Source organism: Phyllostomus discolor, chromosome 4 (genome assembly GCF_004126475.2).
Source record: "Phyllostomus discolor isolate MPI-MPIP mPhyDis1 chromosome 4, mPhyDis1.pri.v3, whole genome shotgun sequence".
Classification (NCBI taxonomy): domain Eukaryota; kingdom Metazoa; phylum Chordata; class Mammalia; order Chiroptera; family Phyllostomidae; genus Phyllostomus; species Phyllostomus discolor.
The window spans coordinates 127,293,523-127,305,400 of record NC_040906.2 but is presented as its reverse complement, the minus strand read 5'-3'; positions in this window follow the sequence as shown (position 1 = coordinate 127,305,400).

The following is an 11,878-nucleotide window of genomic DNA, read 5'->3' as shown; positions in this document are numbered from 1 at the left end:
TGGGTATAGTATTACTTTAGAAGTTTTAGGTGACACAAGAAAAGATGATACATTATCCACCATGTTTTAAGACAGATTTTATTTAGTTTAATGCTGAAACATGCTAATATTTACATTAAAATAAATCAAGATCTCATCAAAGTAAGAAAGGAAGGGAACTTTCTCAACCTGATAAAGGGCATCTTCAAAAAATCTATAGCTATACTTAATAGTGAGAAACTAGACGATTTCCCACTTAGAGCAGGAACAAGGTAAGGATGTCTCTCACTACTATTCAACATCGTACTGTAAGTCCTAGCTAATCCAGTAAGAGAAGACAAGGAATTCAAAGGTATGCCAACTAGGAAGGAAGAAAAAAACTGTCTTTGTTCATAGGTGACATGACTATTTATGTGGGAAATCAACAAAAGAATTTCTGGAACTAATATGGAAAAATAGCAAGATTGCAGGGTACAAGGTTAATATACAAAAGGCAATTGCTTTCTTACATACCAGCAAGACTAATTATAATTTTAAATTGAAAACATAATGCCATTTAAATTAACAGCAAAAATAAAGAAAAATGGGTACAAATCTAATACAAATGTCCAAGATCTATATGAGGAAGCAACAAAACTAAGATGAACAAAAGAAAAATTTAAATAAATAGATAATCCATGCACAAGGACTGGAAGACTCACTATTGTGAAGGTATCTGTTCTTCCCGAGTTGACCTATAGATTCAACCAACCCCAACAAAAGTCCCAGCAAGTTACTTTGTAGATATTGACAAACTTATCCTAACATTAATGTGAAAAGACCAAAGGCCAACAATAGCCAATAAAATACTGAAGGAGAAAAACAAAGTCAGAGGACTGATACAACTAAACTTGAAGACTTATTATGAAGTTACAGTAATTGAGACAGTCGGGTGTTGGTGAAAGACTAGACAAATAGGTAAGTGGAACAGATTAGGAAGCCCAGAAATTAACCCACACAAATATAGTCAACTGATCTGGCCAAAAGGACAAAGACAAGTCAATGAAAAAAGGACAATCTTTTCAATAACTGGGCATCTATAACCCTTCCCCTCAAAACGTGATTCTGGATACAGACTTTCTCAAAAATTAACTCTAAATGGATCAAAGACATAAATGTAACATGCAGAATTAAAATTCCCAGAAGATAACATAGCAGAACATCTAGACAACTGTGGCTTTGGCAATGGCTTTTTAGATAAAATAACAAGGCAAGTTTCATGAATGAAAAAATTTGAGAAGGTAGATTTTATTAAAACTAAAACTTCTGCTTTGTGAAAGATTTTTAAGAGAATGAAAAGACAAACAACCAACTCTAAGAAAATCTTTGCAAACCACATATCTGATAAAGGGATCATATCCAAAATAGATAAAGAACTCTTAAAACTCAATAAGAAAACAAGCAATCTAACTGAAATCTGAGCAAGAGATCTGAACAGACACTTCACTGAAGAAGCAAAACAAGTGAGATTCTCAACACCATTTGTCATTTAGTAAATTAAAAAAAATGAGATACCACTAGACACCTATCAGAATGGCCAAAATCCAAAACACTGACAACACCAAATATTGGTGAGAATGTGAAATAATAGGAACTCATTCACTGGTGGCAGGAATGCAAAATGGTATGGCCACTTTGGAAGACAGTTTGATAATTTCTTACAAAACTAAACACACTCTTACCATACAATCCAACAATCATTATCCTTAGTGTTTACCCAAAAGAGATGTACATTCATGTTACAAGAACATGCACATAGATATTTATAAAAGCTTTATTTATAATTGCTTAAATTGGAAGCAACCAAAAAGTCCTTCAGTAGGCAAGTGAATAAACTGACATCTAGAGAATAGAATATTATTCGGTGATAGAAAATGAGCTAGCAAGCCACAAAAAGACATACAGGGAACCTAGATGCATATTGCTAAGTAAAAGAAGCCAATCTGAAAAGACTCTCTACAGTATGAGTCCAATCATATGGCATTCCAATAAAACTGTTGTGATAGTAAAAGGGTCAGCAGTTTCTAGGGGCTCCAGGGAAGGGAAGGAGGGAGAGCACCCAGGATTTTTAGGGCAGCAACACTCATCTGTATCACACTGCAACGGTGGATACATGTCATCCATTATAAATTTGTGGAAACCCATAGAGTGTACAACATGATGAACTGCAATGTAAATTATGGACTTTGGCTTGTAATAAGTTACCAATAGTGCATCAATGATAACAAATGCAACACATTAATGCAAAATATTAACAATAGAGGACACTGCGTACAAGTGTGGAGGGGAGGGAGGTAGATGGAAACTCCCTGCTTTCTCTTCAGTTTTCTGTAAACCTAAAAAGCAAGAGTGTGAAATTACATTTGAAAATGCATTATATAATTTCTGAATATTATTTCTTTTTAAAAACAACTTTACTAATATATAATTGATATATAAAGAACCACACATATTTAAAGTGTACAATTTAAAGAGTTCAGACATAGGTAAACACTGTGATATAATTGCCACAGCCAAGGTAACTGACATATCTAACACCTCCCCGAGTTTCTGTGTGTCCCCCTTGCAACCATTTTGTGGCAAGAAAATTTAACATGAGATCTACCACCTTAACAAATTTGAAAGGGTACATATTTATTGTATTGGCAACTATTATAGGCAATGTTACACGGCATTCAGCTAGAACTTATTGGTGTAGCACACCTGAAACTTTATACCCACTGAACAACTCCCGGTTTAACATTAAAAAAATATAAGAAATTCCTACAACTCCACGGCAATAAAATCCCAATAACCTTAAAAGGCAACCTATGCAAATGGGATTTGCAATCCATATATCTGATAAGCATTGTTTCTCAAACCTTTAAAACTTCTTGTTCTGTGGGGCTTGTTTATTTATTTTTAGTTTTGACTGAAAAGGCCAAAAAGTTGTGTCATCACACATTGAAGTAACTCACAAAGGTAGCAGAGACTTGCTTCTTAATTCAGTCTTGTCTTTCTGTATGATTCAATATCAATATATGATAGCCTTGATAGCCTCAATATTTAGTTTAGCAAAGTGAAGGTAGGAGTTTGAAATGATCACGATTGGTAGAATAGCACAAGAATTGGATCCGGCTCTGGTTCAACTAAATTGCCATTTCAAATCAATTTTCTGGTTTTATTTTAATTGAGTTTGACTCACCACATGCAGTTTTCACCATGTGTACTTTGCAATGAACCAGAATAAATTCCAAAAGGAGCCAGTGCATCTCAGCTGTTATAGTTCAAGTTCAGTTGTAATACAACACAATAGACACCTTCCCCCTTTTCATCAAAGTTTCTCATTCCTGAATGGATTTTGTGTAATTAGCCAACTGTTTTTGAAATTGTCATGTAAATTTTCCTTATTTTGATGAATTTTAGAAATTCATCACAGTTTAGAAATTCACTAATTAGCTTTCATGTGTCTTCTCTGTCTTCTTCAAATTTTCTTTATCATTCTTACATTTATCTGGTAATTTATTTTTTAAAAAATTATTTTTATTTTTTCTTTATTTTTGTTATTGCTGCTATTACAAGATGTCCCCACTTCCCCTACTTTGCTCATCCCCACTGAGCCCCTGCCCCCCTTCCCTCTGGTCATCACCACACTGTTGTCTGTGTCCATGGGTCATGCATATATGTGCTTTGGCTAATCTCTTTACCTTCTTTCATTCAGCACCACCCTCACACCTGCCCTCTGACAGCTGTCGGTCTATTTCATGTATCCATGCCTCCGTTTCTATTTTGTTCATCAGTTTATTTTGTTTATTAGATTCCACGTATAAGTGAGATCATATGGTATTTGTCTTTCTCTGACTGGCTTATTTTACTTAGCATAATAGTCTCCAATTCCATCCATACTATTGCAAAAGATTATGGATTAAAACCAAGAGCAGCATTTCTATAATATATTTGTTAGCAACTGAGTCAGAGAATTTCATAAGAGTTTTTAATTTAAATTTTATGTTTTATTTAGTTAATTATCAACAAATAATACATTTATAACATGCTTTAACAATGGGATTTTTCTTTTAATATAGGACACCTGGTCTTCTAGTCTGTATATAGTAATGTATGATTATTGTAAGTTATACTTTTTTTGTGGTTCTTTGAAGAGTGTCATGTATTTTTATGAGCATAGTTAAGTCACCTGCTTACTCATTCACACTCAAATAAAAAAATCCCTAGATGTCAGATGGATAGTTTTAAATAACTGGAAAATCTCACAGTCCATGGCTGATAAAACTTGTGACAAAAACAACCCTACACACAAGCAAAACAATCTTATAAAATCAAATTGTTTTGGAAAGCCTGTTACAGTTACAGAAGTGTGAACCTTTGATTCAAAATTATTGATACTTTTTATGTTACTTAATTTTTTTAATTTGAAGTTAAAAGAGAATTTGTGATATTTAGGACTAAAAACTGAACATGTACACACAGGTGAAACTGTGATCCTCTTAGTGCACCTTTAAACTTTGAAGAATCTCTTCACATTTGAAAGCAGGTGATTTTTTCATGCACACTTTGGCAAGTTGTATTCTCATTATAAAAGTATACTATAAATTTCCATGCTTAAAAAATTGAATATGTATGCATCATATATAGTTTATACTAACCCCCATATGTGAATATATTCCATTTTACTTTATTTTTTAAAAATTTAATCTTTACTGCATTTTTCTATTACCCTTTAGTCCCCTTATACCCCTCTTCCCCCAGCAAGCACCACACTGTTGTCCATGTCCATGAGTCCTTTCTCTTCTTTTCTTAACCCCTCCACCTTCTAACCCCTCCTCTGACTAGCTGTTACCTATTCTCCACCCATGAGTCTGTTTCTGTTTTGCTTGTTAGTTCAGTTTGTTCATTAGATTCTACGTATGAGTGAAATCATATGGTATTTGCTTGTCACCAACTGGCTTCTTTCACTTAGTTTAATGTTCTCCAGGTCCATCCATATTGTCAAAATGGTAAAATTTTCTTTTTTTACAGCTAAGTAGTATTCCACTGTGTAAATGTTTCATAGTTGTTTTATCCACTCTTCTATTGATGGACACTTGGGCTACTTCCACATCCTGGTGATTGTAAATAATGCTGCAATGAACATAGGGATGCTTATGTTTTGTGTTTTGGGTTCCTTTGGATATATTCCCAGAAGTGGGATCACTGGGTCAAAAGTCAGATCCATTTTTAATTTTTTGAGGTATCTGCATACTGCTTTCCACAGTGGCTTGACCAGTCTGCATTCCCACCAACAGTGCAGAAGGGCTCCCCTTTCTTCACATCCTCAACAGCACTTGTTGTTTGTTGATTTATTTATGATAGCCATTCTGACAGGTGTGAAATGGTATCTCATTGTGGTTTTCATTTGTATTCCTCTGATGATTAGTGATCCAAGATGGCGGAGGAGTAAGTGGAAGTTACACTAATCTCCTCCCAGGACCAATCTGGAATTACAACTAAATTGTAGAGAAATCTTCCCAAATAACTAATTGAATACTAGCAGGAGAGAAGCTTTTAACCCAGAACATAAGGAAGAAACCACTTTCCCACAAGACTGGTAGGGAGTATGGAGGAAGCACGAGAGAGCTGGCTAGGCTCCTACAGGTGGAAGCTGATATTCTGGAGGGATATTCAGTGGCTGGGGGTTTCCCTGAGAAGTGTGGGGTCTAAACCCCAAGCTAGGCTTCCCAGTCTACAGCACCACAGCAAGAAAGGAACCCAGATAACATACAGCTGTGAAAAGCAGCAGGGTTTCTATCTGCCAGGGAGAGATGGCTAGAGACTCAGAGACCCTCTTAAAGGGCCAATGCACAAAATTGCATTTGTAGCCACTTACCTTGTGCTCTGGCAGAGTCCAGGCAGAGGGAGAACAGAGTGAACTAGAGATGCTTGAGGAAAGTTCGGGGTCTGTGGCTCTGAGGAGACAGCTGAAGGAACAGTCACCAGGATGCCTGTGTTGAGTCATTCCCCACATTTCAGAAGCCATCTCTCTCAGGCAGAGCACTCTCCTCCAAGTGGCATCAGCCTGAGGGGAAGCAGTCACCCCCTCCATAGGAATTACTCTGCCCAGCCCTGTTGGAGCTTAAGCAGGCTGCTGAGTACAGCTTGATTAGTTTAACATCTGATCAACTTAATGACCATTTAACAACTAAGGCAGAAAATACAAAGGAGCAGCCAAAATGGGAAGACAAAGAAACAGACCCCAAATAAAAGAACGTGAGAATTTTCCAGAAGAAGAACTGGATGAAGTGGAAGCAAGCGATTTGTCAGATAAAGGGCTTATAGAAATGATTATAAGGATACTGAAAAGCATAAAAAAGATATAGAAACCATAAAAAAGGCCAATCAGAAATAAATAATGCAATATCTGAAATAAATAATACACTGGAAGGAATAAACAGTAGGTTAGATGAAAGAGAGGACTGACTCAGTGATTTGGAAGTCAAGGTAGAAAAAAAAACATCCAGGTGGAGCATCAAAAAGAAAAAAGAATTTAAAAATTGAGGAGAACTTAAGAAACACCTTGGATAACATGAAGTGTAACAACATTCACATCATGGGAAAACCTGAAGGAGAAGAGAGCAAGCAAGGGACCAGGAACCTGTTTAAAGAAACAATGACTGAAAACTTCCCTAATCTTGTGAAGGAAAAAGATAAACAAGTTCAGGAAGCTTGGGGAATCCGAAACAAGTTGGACCCAAAGAGGCCCACACCTAGACACATCATAATTAAAATGACAAGGCTTAAAGACAAGGAGAGAATCCTAAAAGCTGCAAGAGAGAAGCAGGTAGTTACCTACTAGGGAACACTGATTAGATTGTTACCTGATTTTCAACAGATACATTTTAGGCCAGAAGGGAGTAGTGTGAAATACTCAAGGTGATGAAAAGCAAGGACCTACAACCAAGGCTCTTTACCCAGCCAGCAAGGCCATCATTTAAAATTGAAGGAGAAATAAGGAGCTTTCTAGACAAGAAAAAGCTAAAGCAGTTTGTTAACACCAAACCACTGCTGCAACAAAAGGTAAAGGGCTTGCTTTAAGAAAAAAAAAGAAAAAGAGAAAGGAAAAAATACAGTGGAAAACAGTCTAACAATAAAATGGCACTACATGTGTATCTATCGATAATCACCTTAAATGTAAATGGCTTAAAGGCTCCAACCAAAAGACAGAAGGGAGCTGAATGGATAAGAAAACAAGACCAATATATATGCTGCCTCCAAGAGACTCATCTCAGATTCAAAAATACACACAGACTAAAAAGTAAAGGGATGGAAAAAGATATTTCATGCAAAAGGAAAAGAAAAAAAAGCTAGGGTAACAGTACTTGTAGCTGACAAAATAAACTTTAAAACCAAGGCTATTGTAAGAGACTAAGAAGGACACTACAAAATGATAAAGGGAACAATTCAAGAAGAGGACATAACCCTAGTAAACTTATACACACCCAACACAGGAGCACCTAAGTATGTGAAACAAATTTTGATGGATGTAAAGGGAGAGGTTGACATCAGTAGGGAATTTTAATACCCCATTGACTTCAATGGATAGATATTCCAGACAGAATATGAAGGAGACAGCAGCATAAATGACACACTAGATCAAATGGGTTTGAATGATACATCAGAGCATTTCAGCCCAAAGCAGCAGACTATACATACTTTTCAAGTGCACATGGAACGTTTTCTAGGATAGACCATATGTTAGGACACAAAACAAGTCTCAATAAATTTTAGAAGATTGAAGCCATATAGTCAGAATATATTCTATTTTAAATGAGTTCTTTAGTACATTTATTAACAGGATTGGCAGTTTTCAGGAACAATTATACTTAAGCTTTGAATGGATTCAAAATGCTAGGCTTCATGACCAAAGCCTAAGCTGAAGCATTAGGGGTATCCACTAGGTGGCAGAAGTGTATCAGAAAAGTTCACAAATGGACCCCTGCTTGGGGATCTTGCTGGCTAGCCCAGGCAATGCTGCAGGCAGGACATGTGCTGGCCAGTCATTTTATTCAGCTGAGTCTGCGTATAGACAGAATGGCCAGGCTCCCGCACCTGGTGTCCCTTGTGGCAAACTAGTCACATTTGCCAGCTGCCTGGTAGAGTGAAACACTCCTTCTGTCTGACTAACAGGGTTCTCTCAGAGAAGCCGAGGTGCCTGTGTAGAAAGAAATACTAGGTTCTCGGACTTACCAGTCTCCTGGTGAGTTAAAAGACCCAGAGTCACCTTGAGGTGGTCCCTGTTTTGGTGGTATTAACTGCATAATTGAGGTTCTTGAATTTTACTCAGCCATTTAAGGAAAGACTAAGAAACATAAGGATGACAATTTGCTTTTGTTCGTAATACTTTAAAATAGAAGGGGAGAAAGATACAAGGAAATATTCAGCTTTTATGAGAACACAGACACTGCATTCATTTCTTTCTCCCATTGAAAACAGTCTTTACAGGTAAGTCAATAAACCACAATAAAGTAATGGTTTGCATCTTTGGCCCTAGGGAAAATTTTGTGATCATTTTGCAACAGGTGTTGTTGCCAAGCTACTGACTGACTTCGGATACATTACTTACCAGTCAGGGTAGAAAAAAGAAGCTTCTGGCTCTGAAGCAGGACTTCTCGCACTCTAACGTGCTTGCAAATCCCCTGGGGATCTCTTGCTAAAGTGAAGATTCTGAATTGTCTCTCAACTCAAAACCTGCCCTTCCAGGCTTTGTGTTGCTGGGGTTGGACTCCACAAACCATCTTTGTGCTGGGTCAGCTGGCCCTACGCTGCACTTTTCCAGTATAGGAAACTGCAAAGCCATGGGGAGGGAGAAGGCACCGTCTGCTTGCTGCTCCTGGGGGCATCATCCAGGCAATGCTTCTTCAGTCCTACAGCAACAGTTCCTTTCTGTTGCAGCTATTTCCAGTTTGTAGATTTTAACACTTTTAGGATGAACTTCATTGTACCCTTAGGAGACCTCCACAGTGGCCAAGGAACTCCCCTGTCATGGATTCCAATCTCTTTCTTTTATTCTCTTAATTCTACACATGGTAACTACTTTCTGCAGTTGCTATCTCCTTAATATAGTAAGAGTTTCATTTTTACTCTTTTAATTACCTAGTTAATAACTTTATCTGTAGTTAACAATTCTTTCCATGAAATTCTCACTTTTGAATAATTGGTGCGGTTTGTATCTCCTGCTTGGACTGATTGCAGTAGGTCTGGGATGGGCCTGAGACTGCATTTCTGACAAGCCCGAAGGTGATGCCAACTGTTGGTCTATGGACCACAGTTTTAGTAGCAAATAGTTACTAGAGAAGTGATTCTCAACACTTGGCTGCACGTTCGAATTACCTGGGAGCTCTAGGAAAATACCATTGATTAGATGCCACCCCAAGTGACTATGACTTAGTTTGAGGTATGGCCTAAGCACTGGCTTTTTAAAAGTTCTTCCTAAGTGACTCCTCTATACATCCAGAATTGGGGACCTCTGTTCTAGATCAGTGGTTTTCAACCAAGGAGCAGTTTTGCCCCTTCCCCCTTCAGAGACATTTGGCCATGTCTGAAGATGTTTTTGATTATTGCAACTTAAGTGTTGATATTGGCATCTAGTGAGGAGAGACCAAGGATGCCACAAAGCATCCTATAATTCTCAGACAATCCCTCATGGCAAAGAAGGATTTTACCCAAAATATCAATAGTGTTATCGAAAAACCCTTATCCAGAAGATGTGACAAGGTCAACCCAGTTCATCCCTTCATTTGTTTCCTCATTCATTTATTCATTCAAATGTATTTATTGAGAATATGTATTAATATGAGCTTTTCTAGATGTTGATGACTACAGAAACATTGGAGAGCTAGGTATTACCAAGGAACTTTAGCAGGGAGAAGATAGTCCCATGACATGCTCATTGGATAAAGATGCACGTTTTGGCACTTACTGTAGGTCCTGAGGTAAACTGCAGTGTAAGACCTGCTAATGTGTGCACGAGCTGCAGTGATACTCCCAGAAATCTGCAGGTGTTATGGACTGTCCCATTGTGTATTGTTGGCAGTAAACCTGGTGTCGCTGTCAAGAATAGCAGTCTGAAAGTGGAGAAGAAAGCTGATGTGTTTCTCTGAGCCTCCTTTTAGCTGCTAGCGTGGTACTTAATGTATATCCTCAAGAATTGAGAAAGTGGTTAACTTTGGGAAGAATGAAAGACAAACACACAAATGAGTACCTTTTCACTGGCTGGGTCTGTACTATTTTCCAGGTACTTTTTAAACACTTTACATATATCATTTTTAATCCTTTGAGGGAAAGTTTATTAACTCCATTATAAAGTTAGTGGAACAGATACTCAGAGAATATAAAGAACTTGACAATTTTACACAGCTAATGAGAGTCAAAGTTTGTATCACTTCAGAAAATATTCCTACAAATAGGTGTATTTCCTTAAGAACACTAAGGATGTTCATCCCAACAATGAACCTGTGTAATTTACAATGGTGCAGGCACTGTGATATAATGTCAGAGCTATAAATCCAGAGCTAATGAGTCCTAATAATGCTCTTTTACCACTGAGCTGTGTCATTACCTCCAGCATCGTTAGCTCAGAGTTCCCTGTTTCTGTACCTCTCCAGGGCTTGGGAGCTGTGGCTTGTGGCTGATCATTACGATGCTAATCAGTTTTCAGATAGCTCGCTCCCATGCTAACTCAGCTCTTGGCTTGTGCATCATACTGAACCCCAAGCAGAGAGCAAGCAATGATGGTGACCATCTGCCTCTTCAGCCATTTCCTTGGCTGTTTGATTCGCTCTCATCTTCTGTGGGGCCCTTGGCAAGTGACTCTGATGGGCAAACAGGCACTGTGTCTTCAAAGACAGCCAACATAAGTCATTTTAAAATTCATCCACCTCTTGAACATGGTTATAGTGGCCTTTTTTATAATTTTACTGAAATCATAACTAATTTTCTTTTTTACTGGTATTTAAAGTCTACCAGAGCAATCCGTACCTATATACCCTATGGCAGTGTTTTCCAAACCAGGGTGCTATGAAACCCCTTAGTGGACCATGCAATCTCATGCCCAACATTTCCTTTTGGTTTTAATGGAGTGAAATGGAATAATACCAGGTGGAATGTGGTATTATTTTGCTTCATGAATGTGTTTGCATGTGGGGCCTGCATTAGTTTTCTATTGCTGCTGGAACAAATTGCCAAAAATTTCACAGCTTAAAAAAACACAGATTTATTACCTTTTAGTTTTGTAGGTTGGAACTACAGCACAGGTCTCACAGGACTAAAATCAAAGACGTCTTCCAGTTGCGTTCCTCTGGAGGCTGGAGGAGAAAATCCACGTCCTTGCCACTTCTAGTCTCTAGAGGCTGACCTCACTCCTTGGCTGTAGTGGTCCCTTCCTCTATCTTCAAAGCTGCAATGGTGGGGGGAGTCCTTCTCACAGCACATCACTCCGACCTCCTTTTCTGTCCTCCTCTTCTCCTTTTAAGGACACTGTTTACATTGGGCCTACAAGGAGAATCCAGGATTGTCTCCTTTTTCTCAGAGTCAGCTGATTAGAACCCTACTTCCCCTTTGTATTTAACCCAACACATTCAAGGTTCTGAATATTAGGATGTAGACATTTTTATTTTTTTGCAGGTAGGGGCATGAATCTTCCCTCCACTGTGCCACAGTGTAAAAGACTTTGAAAAATACAGCCTTTCAATAAAATACAGGGTGGGCAAAAGTATATAGTTGTGAGTACTCAAAACACAGTTTGTGCTTGTATTATTTATTAATTATTGTATTATTTGCCATATGAACAGTTGTAAACCTACTTTTGCCCCACCCGGCATTCTGCTTC